This window comes from Canis lupus, chromosome 15, assembly GCF_048164855.1.
Source record: "Canis lupus baileyi chromosome 15, mCanLup2.hap1, whole genome shotgun sequence".
NCBI classification, from domain to species: domain Eukaryota; kingdom Metazoa; phylum Chordata; class Mammalia; order Carnivora; family Canidae; genus Canis; species Canis lupus.
Window position 1 is genome coordinate 31,134,193 of NC_132852.1, and position 10,913 is coordinate 31,145,105.

At 36.0% G+C, this 10,913-nt stretch overlaps 1 long non-coding RNA gene across 1 annotated transcript; it reads right to left on the bottom strand.

Moving 5' to 3' along the window:
- Window positions 1-264: 264 nt before the first annotated feature.
- LOC140605511 (uncharacterized) lies at window positions 265-10,664 on the bottom strand. Its single transcript, XR_012008163.1, has 2 exons — window positions 10,351-10,664; window positions 265-528 (listed from the first exon to the last, which is right to left on the bottom strand). It is a non-coding gene; the product is annotated as an uncharacterized lncRNA (long non-coding RNA).
- Between the last annotated feature and the right edge of the window lie 249 nt (window positions 10,665-10,913).

Sequence of the window (10,913 nt, forward strand, 5' to 3'; positions counted from 1 at the left end):
GAAAGAAAACAAATGTACCACCTATGAAAAACAAAGCATTAATCATTAAATACATTAGAATTCCTACAAATCAGCAAGAAAAGACAATTCAGTAGAAAAATGAGCAAAGGACTTGAAGAAGCAATTGACACATCCACACATACTCATATACACAAATGTAGATGTCAACATCATTAGTATTTGGCAAACAACTAAATGAATGATAATCAGAGGCCAGCAAGGAGCTACAGTTAGAGCCTACTGCATAACAGACTACCCTAAAACTTAGCAATTTAAAACAACATTTATTACTTTATACTTTGTGTGGTTAGAAATCTGGGAAGTGCTTGACTGTGTGTTTCCAAATTGAAGTCTCTCATGAGGTTGTAGTCAAACCATTGGCTGGGGCTGAATGATCCACTTCTAAGTTCACTTGTGGTGAATGTAGGTCCTTCGGTTCCTTGCAAGTTGTTGGACTGAGGGTCTCTTCCCCTTGCCATGACACATGGGTCTTTCCAAAGGGCAACATGGCATCTTGATTCCCCCAGACTGGAAGGGAAGGAGAGACTAATATGAAAGTCACAGTCTTTTTATAATGTCCCATCACTAAGATACTTTGTTAAAAGTGAATCAGAAAGTTCAGTCTGGAAATAAGGGGAAAGAATCATGTCAGTGTGTGAATATCAGGATATAGGTTCTCATAATCTTAGTTGGAAAATAGGCTAGTGGAATTATTTCAGAGAGCAGTGTGGTGTTATCTACTGAAGCTCCAAAGGCAAAAACACTGAACCCCAAATCCTGAAATCCCTCTTTAAAAATCTATTCTTTTTACCTTTTTATATTTATTTATTTTTATTTTAATATTATCTTTTTTTGCTTCAAGTTTTTATTTCAACTCTACTTAGTTAATATATAGTGTAATATTGGTTTCCAAAGTATAATTTAGGGATTCATCACTTACATACAATATCTGGTGCTCATCCCAACAAATCTGCTCCTTAATATCACCCATTTAACCCTTCCTCCACCCACCTCCCCTCTAGCAATCCTTGGTTCTCTCTAGTTAATAGTCTCTTACACTTTGCCTCCCTTTTTGCCCCTCTTCCCCTATGTTCATATGATTTGTTTCTTAAATTCCACATATGAGTGAAATCCTAAGGTATTTATCTTTCTCAGACTTATTTCACTTAGCAAAATACATTTTAGCTCCATCCACATTGTTGCACATGGCAAGAGTTCATTCTTTTTGATGACTAATATTCAATTGTGCATATATCTATCACATCTTCTGTATACAGTCATCAGTCAATGTGTATTTGGGCTCTTTCCATAATTTGGCTATTGTTGATAATGCTACTATAAATATCAGAATGCATTTGTCCCTTTGAATCAGTATATTTTTATCCTTTGGGGAACTACCTAGCAGTGCAATTATTGGATCATAGAGTAGTTCTATTTTTAATATAAATCTATTCTATAGATCTATTTACAAATGTTTGAAAATAACATGCATAAGAATGTTCATTGAATAAAATACATTAGTGAAAATGAGAAACAGCCTAAATTTTCAATTATGCGTAAACAAATTATGGTATCTGTGGAGTTTGGTGCAAATTAGAATGAGGTAGAGTTATGTACTGGCAAGGAAAGTCTTTAAGCCATATTGTAAAGTGATAAAAAATAAGTTACAGAACCATGTGTTGACTCCCGTGGAATCTCATTATGTAAATTATAAATAAAGGCAAAATTAAAAATAAATTTAAAAATAAAAATGAGTTTTTGCATGCGCGTATTCAGAAATGGAATATTTTGCTTTATAAGCTCATAAGTTTGAAATTTTTTTAAAGACAAAGTGTATCAGTTAAATAACTTTTAAAAATTACCTACTCCTGTAAGTACTCTTTTATTTTAAAAACAATGATATAACTGATAACACTTTTAGTTTAATTGGATCCTAAAAACTTGGCATGCCTTTGCATCAAATAAACATTATGCAAACCATAGATATTTTTCTTTTATTGACTAGATATCAGTTACAAATCATAGAATCTGAGATTATGTCTCATATCTACTGTAAGCTTAAATTCAAGTACTGGAAAAAATATGTTGCAGACAGTTGTAGATATTATCAGGTCAAGTCATGTTTTTATGACAATCTCTGTAGGAAGATAAGCTGATGGAAGATTAAACATGGAAGAGCAGCTCAATGGATTTTTCTTCTGATTAAAAAACAACAAAAACAAAACAAAGAAGGAAGCCAGCCAAGTTGAAGTTTTTAGTATGGCAGCAGTTATATACTCCCTCTTCTCTTGACTATTACATTTACTATTTGGATTTCTGTTTTGTGATAATATTCCAAATTAAATAACTTTATTCAAATATAAACCCGAATCCCACAAATTGTAGGTATATAGTATGATGCAGTTTCACAAAAGTGAACACATACTGTGACTTTGAATCAAAAGAGATTGAACATTACCAGTATTGAAGAGAGCCCGTCATGCACCCTGTCAGTCACTACTAACCACATCATTCCACTGGAAAGTACAATCCTGATTTCTAACATACTACAGTTAAGATTTATATGGATGGAGCCATTCTAAATGCATTGCATTGCCTGTCTTCTTTTTCTCATTATTTTGTTTGTGAGATTCCCTCCTGTTGTATACAGCAACAGTTTACCCATGCTATTACAGTGAATGGACAAGTTAGTTTTTTTTTTTTTTTCAATTTGTTGGCATTCACAATGATGCCATGATCATTTTTGATCTTGTCTTTTGGTCTTGTATATATATATATATATATATATATATATATATATATATATATACACACACATATATATACACATATATACACATATATATATATACATTTTTGTTGAGTACATAGGTAAATAGAGTATGCATATGTTGTACTAGTAGATATTTCCAAATAATTTCTAAAGTGATTCACTAAATTACACTCACATCACGGCTGAGGTTCCAAATGCTTCACATCCTCTCAACACTTTTTACCGGAAGTTTGTTTTTATTTGTTTTTAAGCTTTTCTATGGAGTACTAAATGTATTTTAATTGGTTTTTATTTACATTTCCTGGATCATCAATGGAATTGAACATCTTTTAACAGTTATTGACTTTTAACAGTTATTTTAGTGTTTTGAAGGGCTTGATCAGGTCTTTTGACTTTTTTTTTCCTATTTTTGTGATATATATCCCTCATATTGATTTGTAGGAGTTCTTTATGTATATTGTCCATGAATTCTTTGTCAGACTAATATTACAAACATCTTCTTCCACTATGTTAGGAGGCCAAGGTTAGAAGGTGATTATTTGCTATTTTCAAGGATAATCCTAAGCTCAAGTATATGTTCTGCTTGTATGTCTTCATCCTCTTGTAATAAATGTTAAATAAGCCCAACCCATCTGTACTCATTAAGATAAATTTATTTTTGTTTCCCCACTATATATTTAAATCCACTAATTAAGGCTGCTTTTATTCCTACCCTCAGTCTCTGAAGCAAGATAGATCAAGTCCCTGTGACTTTTTTGATTCCTCTTGGTTAAAATCTTAAAAACACATTCAAAAGCAGCTATTATTATTAGCTAATTAATTTTTCCAATCTTAAAGTCAACTTAGACTCTGAACTTCATCTTATATTCTATCTTCCCTCTTTATCTGGGTCCTTCCTTTGGGTAGCTGTGAGTATGCTGTGTGTTTTTACCCACAGCTTTTCCATATAATGTTGCTCCTTCTTCACCCTGTGACTGTAGTATAGGACTCTATCAGGGTCAGAGTCCAGGAAAGAAGAGACGTAAATAGGATAAGAATTTTTTTTCATGCCGTGCAATATGGTTGGGGGCTTTAGTTCTCTGGGTCTGTCAGGAATATAGCATTGACTCTCCCCTGGATCCTTCCATAGGTTTTCAGATGCTCTTATTAGACCAAATTCATTATCCTTAGACTTGGCACTGCACTTTTCCCACCTGGATGCTACTATCTCAGCCCTGTTTGTTTTTTGATAATTCTTTCTGTGCAGATGCTCTTAGAGTACCATGCTTTAGATAAATAGCTACAATCTCTTATCTTTACTAAGGTTCACTGTAACCTACTCCCAAACCTAGAGGATGCATGGCAGCTTCTGTGAGTAGTCTTGGTGAAGTTCTCTCTTGACTTCAGGTGAAAATAGAAGCACTATTCCTTCCTCCTACCTTCCCCATTGGATTGAGGAGGCTTCATTGTCAACACAGTTTTGCCCAAATCCTTCTTATGAATTTTTGACATTTCTAGCACCTTTTGTTTTTTAAATTTTTAAAAATATTTTATTTATTTATTTATTTATTTATTTATTTATTTATTTATTTGAGAGACAGAGGGAGAGAGCAAGCATGAGCAGGGGTAAGGGCAGAGGGAGAAGCAGACTCCCTGCTGAGCAGGGAGACCAATGCAGGGCCCCATCCCAAAACCCTGGGATCATGACCTGAGCTGAGGGCAGAAGTTCAACCAACTGAGCCACTCAGGCACCCCTCTAACATCTTTTTATTCACTAGATATTCATGAGTTACCATATTGATTTTGGGAATCCATTTTGAGATTTTTGCTTTATAGATTCTTTCACAGTATGCTTAAGTATCAATCATCATTTATATCATGGCTCCTAAGTTGAAACTAGCAAATAATATCTTATTCTTTCACTCATTTATTTATTCACTTATTCATTCATTTATGTATGCATACGTTCAACAAATATTATTTACTATGTGCTAAGCTCTACTTTTGACACTGTGGCTAGAGTAAAGAAAAGAGAAATATCGGAATTCTTGCCTTTCTTCTAGAGTGAGGAGACACACAATAAGATTACATATAAGTTAAGGGCACTTGGGTGGCTCAGTGGTTGAGGCATCTGCTTTTGGCTCAGGTCATGATCCCAGGGTCTTAGGATTGAGTCCCAGATCAGGCTCCCCGCAGGGACCCTGCTTCTACCTCTGCCTATGTCTCTGCATCTCTCATGAATAAATAAATAAAATCTTTAAAATAATAATTACATGTAAATTATATTATACATTTGAACATGGCAAGTAAATGCAGAGAACTAAAGCAGAGAAGAAAAATAAAAGGGGGGTGGGGATATAGAGATAAGTATAAATGCAGTGGTCAAGGAAGGTCTCACTGAAGCAAATAATCTGAGGGAAGATTTCTATGCAGAGAGTGTTCCAGACAGATGAACAGAGGTGGAAGCATGCTTGGCTTGTGTGAGGGACATATGGTAGCCAGTGGATGGAATAGCATGTCAGAAAGCATAGAATCACTGGAGGTCTAGAGTGCAAGAGAGTTGACTGCTGTACTTACCCTCCATCCCACTGCCCTTGAGGAACAAAGGAAAGCTTTTGAAGGATTAGAAGAGAGGAGTGACTGTTGACTCAAAGTTTCTAAATGATCATTCTGCTTTTATATAGACCTAGACTGTAAGGAAGATGAATATAGAAGCAAAGAGACTAGTTAGAAAGCTACTGCAATATTCCAGGCAAGAGGTGATGGTGGATTGGGTTAGGGAATAGCAGCTGAAGTAGTAAAATAGGTCAGGTTAAAGATATATTTTGAAAGTTGGTATGAGAGAATTTGCTGACAGATTTTATGTGGGATATGAGAGAAAGAGAGAAGGTAAAGGTAATGTTAAGATTTTTTGGAAAAAAAAAAGAAAGATTTTTGATACAAGCAACTGGAAGAGTTAATTATAATTAATGGATGTAAGGGGAGGGATAGATTGGCAGAGGCTGGGAGAAGCTAGTGAACAAGGCCAACGGTTCATTTTCATTTCTTCACATGTTTAAATTAGCCTACATAGATATCTTATTGAAGGTGTTGAGCAGGCTGTTAGATACATGAATCTGGAGTTCAGAAGTTTAGTGGAGAGGTCTATACTCAAGATATTAATTAGAGAGTCATCAGAGTATTCATGACAGAATTGGATCATCCAGGAAGGGAATATAAATAGAGAAGAGAAGAGATTTATTTAGAGACTGAGTCAAAGTTACACAGAAGACTAGAACCATGAGAAGGAGCCAGCAAACTGACTATATAGGAGTGACTAACAAATAAGAGGAAAACAAGAAGAATTTAGTCCAGGAAGCCAACAGAATGTGTTTAAGGATGAGGCGATGAGCACTTGGGTCAAATGTGCTGGTTGGTGTAATAAGATCAGAACTGAATTTTGATCATTGAATTTAAAAGCGTAGAGGTCACTGACGACCTTGAAGAGGGGACTTTTAGTGAAGTGATGAAAAGCCTGTTTGGATTAAATAAAAGAGAAAATGGGGCAAATTAAAAATTTCAGTTATAGACAATTCAACACAAGTTTTGCTATAAATTAAAAAAAATAGGATAATAGAGAAAGGGAACTGGAGTCAAGAGTGGATTTTTAGAAAGCCTGAGTTTGTATCTTGATCCAATCATCTAATAAAGAGAGAAATGCTGATCCAGGCAAGTTGTGCTGGAGCCATGTCTTTGTGAGGAAGAGATAGGATGTAAGTCAATGCTTAAAAGGCAAATTTGCTAGAACCACCATGGGAAAAGAGCAGTTCAAGAAACTGAGCCTAGGTTATGGGAAGATGCATCTACATGGATATTGAAATGTGCTGGATATGATATAGGCGCAGTGTTGGAGTGTGTTCCCTCAGCCTGACCTAAAACGATGAGGGTGGATGAGATGAATCATGGGTTGGCAGATGGCTAAAGCAAGGAAAGAATATGAATAGTATGGTTAAAGGATTGGAGCTCAGGTTTCACTAATTCAGAGGCCTTTGAGCAGGATTTTAGAGCAAGAATATGAAAGGGAAATGTAGAGAAGAATTTGGGAATGCAGTTTCTCCTCTTGAGGAATCATGAATTCTAGAGGGCACAGTTGAACAGGGTTCCAGAGTGGGGGAGAGATTGGTGAACAGGAAAGAGTATAGGATGTCATAGGAGGATAAGAGCATAGAGATGACTGGGGGGCACCTAGGATTCCTAGGCCTCTGATGGTCCCTGGCCTAAAACACAATAAGGAGCATAATGAGATCAGTCATAGTGACTCAAAGCTGATGGGTAAGCTGTGACTTTGAGTGTTGGGTGGGAATGTGGGGATTCCTCCCTCTTCTTAAAGTAGGCTTAAGGGCTCATGCATAAGTCTCACTCTGAGCTCAAAACTTCTTTATGACCCTTACTAATAGAGGGTAGGAGTCTATTTCTAGTTCTCATTCTCATACAGATTTTTAAAAACATTATATTGACTTGCAATTAGCTGTTTGTAGAGTGTATGTGCTAAAAACAAAACAGATCATTTTGGCTTTGGTTCAATGTCATTGTTTTGGTCATTTGATCAGTTTAATAATATGACCATATAATCTCTCTTTGCTTTGTAACTCTGTTAAATGGAGAGGAATAATTAGATGAAGTTTAACATAAGACATAGACTTAGCTCATTTTTAGGGGTGCTGTGAAATATGGAGGAAGGATTTTTCAAAAACAATTGTGTCATTTATTCTGATTAATATAGGGACCAATAAAGGAAAATGTATAGTTTTGGCCCGAGGCAAGGGGAACTCCAAAGGAGAGGTGTAAAGAAGAGGTGATATAGAGATTATTTAGTTCCAGAAGCTCTTCTGACAATATTTCTTAAGATCTTTATCAATTGGAGTCCAATTTTTTATTTTAAAAATAAGTCCTCTTCTATAGCATTGGCTTAGATTTGAGGCTGGGGGAAACTCAGCCTTATCTTGTGCATTCTGTTAGCATTTTCCTGTAGCATTTGCTTTCAGACCTCAGAACTGATGCCCAAATGGACAGTTCTGACAGGTGGCTCCTCAGAGAGTCCTCTTCCCTGTGCTTCTCATTCAGTAGAAGTGATAGCCTGAGATGGGATAGAAGAACCTGGCAAACAAGAGATAGATTAAATTCACTAGGTGTCAATAATAGATTATGTCAGAGTCACGAAGAGAGTTGGGGAAAATAATTTGAGAAGATATACCAGGGATGAACGTGAGCAATCAGTTTTGTTGGTCTGTTTCTTCAGTGTGAAATTTCCCATCAGGCGTCAGAGAACCGATATTCTTAGACTTATTAGTAATTCTCAGTTATTAAGGAATTAAATTCTGATAAGGTAATAAGGTCTGATTGGCATTTGCCTCCTCTGATTTCTTCCTCAGCCTGTTCAGATCATACACGAGTGCACACACACACACCCCTACCTTTCTTATTTTTTATTTCCTGGATTTCAATCACTGCCAACAGCAGTACAGTCTGATTTATATGTGCTGTAACTGCCTACTTCTTATTAATTTATTCAAGAAATATTTATGGAGTATCTTTTATGCCCAGGTACTATTCTAGGCACTGGTGATTTAGCAGTTAAACAGGATGGTTAAAGTCCCTGATCTTATAGAGGCATCTATTCTAGTGAGTGTGTTGACGAGAGGGGAGTAGAAACAATAAATATATAAGTAAATAATATGCAGACTTGGCATATTAATAACAGGAAATCCAAATTTTAATATTTCTGCCTATGAATCACATAGAATCATGCACCTGTGCTTGAAATATATGGGATCACACAACGAGGAAGAACCGTAAAGACATGCGACTTAAAATATTGCTCTCACTTCATTAGAAGGAAATTTGAGACGGAGGTGGTGATCATAAATTGTATAAAGTCAAACTGAAATAGGGAACTTAGCAATTACTATTAAGCCAAATCAATATTTAATTTCAATTTAAAGAGTATTTTACTCCCCACTAACAACTGAAAACTTGGCCAAACCCTTCCAATTACCCAACTACCTAAACCATGTGAAAACTCAAATCCTACGGACCAACATTGTTTCCTTTTAGCCTAATTTTTGGTTATTCTGTGATGACCATATTCCTGCCTTCATGCTTTTAAAGACCTCACTCTCTTTGTTCCACTTTTTAATTCTACTGGTTGGACACAGGTCAAATCTAAATTCCATGCCTGCTGTCTTTTACAGCCAAAAAATGTACAGAAATCTGAAGGTTTCTCAGATTAGGAATAGGTTTGGGGTACACTGACTTCTAGTCAGAGCCCATTGCAATGTGGAAGGATGTTTTAGGATCAGACCATGGAGTCTAAACCAAGAGCCTCTTGTACTGTACCTTTTCTTTCAGCAGTTACCTCTAAACTACTCACATCTGAGATTATAGAGGGCAGCTGATTTCAAGAAATCACTGCTCCTGTCAACTAATTCTGTCCTCACCCTAACCCACTTCAGGGGAATGAAATGTGTTTGTCTATTTCTGACCCGGACAGGCTTCCTCTCAAGTCCTCTCAGCATTTTCAGCTTCTTTATTCAAATATTTGCCAGACAAAAGAATTTTCCTCTTAGAATTTTATCATTTCTCTGGTCAAAGCATCAAGGCAAAATTAGGACTATCACCCATTCTCCACAGCACTGACTCTCCACTTATTACAAGAATTACAGTTTCCCGAATCAGTTTGTTTGTTTGTTTGTTTAAAGTGACTGGAAGTTCAGTCATAATAGCTAAGCTTTCTTTGGGGTATCTTATTTGCATATACAGATGGATTGACATTAAAAAAGGAGAAGGTCAAGTTCAGAGAACTTGTACTATATTCATGTGGAGCCATGTACCAATATTTCCAGAAAATTTTATATTTCCTCTAACATTTTTAGAATTGGGGTATTTCTCTGACTTTCTTAATAGTTGTAATTCATTTTATCATATCCAAAGTAAAGATACAGGATATATATGGAGGATCACAGCACCTAAATACATCTAGAAAAAACAGAACACACAAACACACCCCCACTGGTGTGGTTAAGATCTCAGAAGAGCATCACTAGTATCCTCTATTATTTTTATACATTGCTTGAAAAATAAATCATAAGAAAAACTGGAGTATTATTGAATGAATGCTAGATGAAGATTTCCCATATATTCCTAAAAAGACTAAAAAACATTTTTGTTTTCAGATGAAGTCTCAAATCTCCTTCATTTCCTTAAGAAAAAATATGCCATTTGCCAAATACCAATGTACACACACTTAGGCAGACTTATTTCCTTTTTAGTTCTACCAAACACATAAGATTTCATATAAGGAATACTGAAATTAAAAAGGTGTAAGGGAAAGTAGAAGATGAAGAAGGGAAACAAACTAACAAATCAAGGGAAGTGAAGTAGAGTAGGGATTAAGCTCATCGTGAATTATCCCCCAGAGTCCTCCCCACCATGGGGGAAACACAACTTCGGCTACATGCTTTCTTACAATCCTGCACAGAGAGAACCCAATTCGCTTATAATACGGTTTTACAATGGGTAACTAAAAGCAGAGGAGGAGAATGACAATTATTAATACTTACGGGAGAAATATTTTTTCTGAGAGTCATTGTAAGTCAGATGATGTGTAATTTTGCCAAAGACCTCCCTCTTAGCATCGTTAGAGTAGATGCGGAAATGGACCAGCCAGATGGTTCTTTTAAAGGTTAGCAATGCAGATCAAGGCTATCACTTCCCTGTGCCGCTCTGTAGGGGCCCAGAGTTGGGGTTCCAGGAAGGACTGTCCTCAAATGTTGATGAGCATTAGAAACAACCAAGTAACTCATCATGTGCACCTACCAAGGCTCTACCAGCCTGGGAGATTCTTACTTAAGGAATTCTTACTTGACATTCTTACTTAACAGCCTAGGAGATTCTGGAACAGAACCCTGGAATATTCATTTTAACAAGTGTTTCAGGTGATTCTGGTTCAGCCTGTATTTGTTTTTAAGAGTCCTTAAGTGACAGTTTTAATTTTTTTTTTTTTTTTGTATACTTGACGAGGACACTTCCTGGACTGATAGATACACTACTAAAGACATATGTAAGAAATCCCCAGGCTTTCTCTCCACTTGAAAGAACATTTCAGAATGCAAATAAGCCAGAA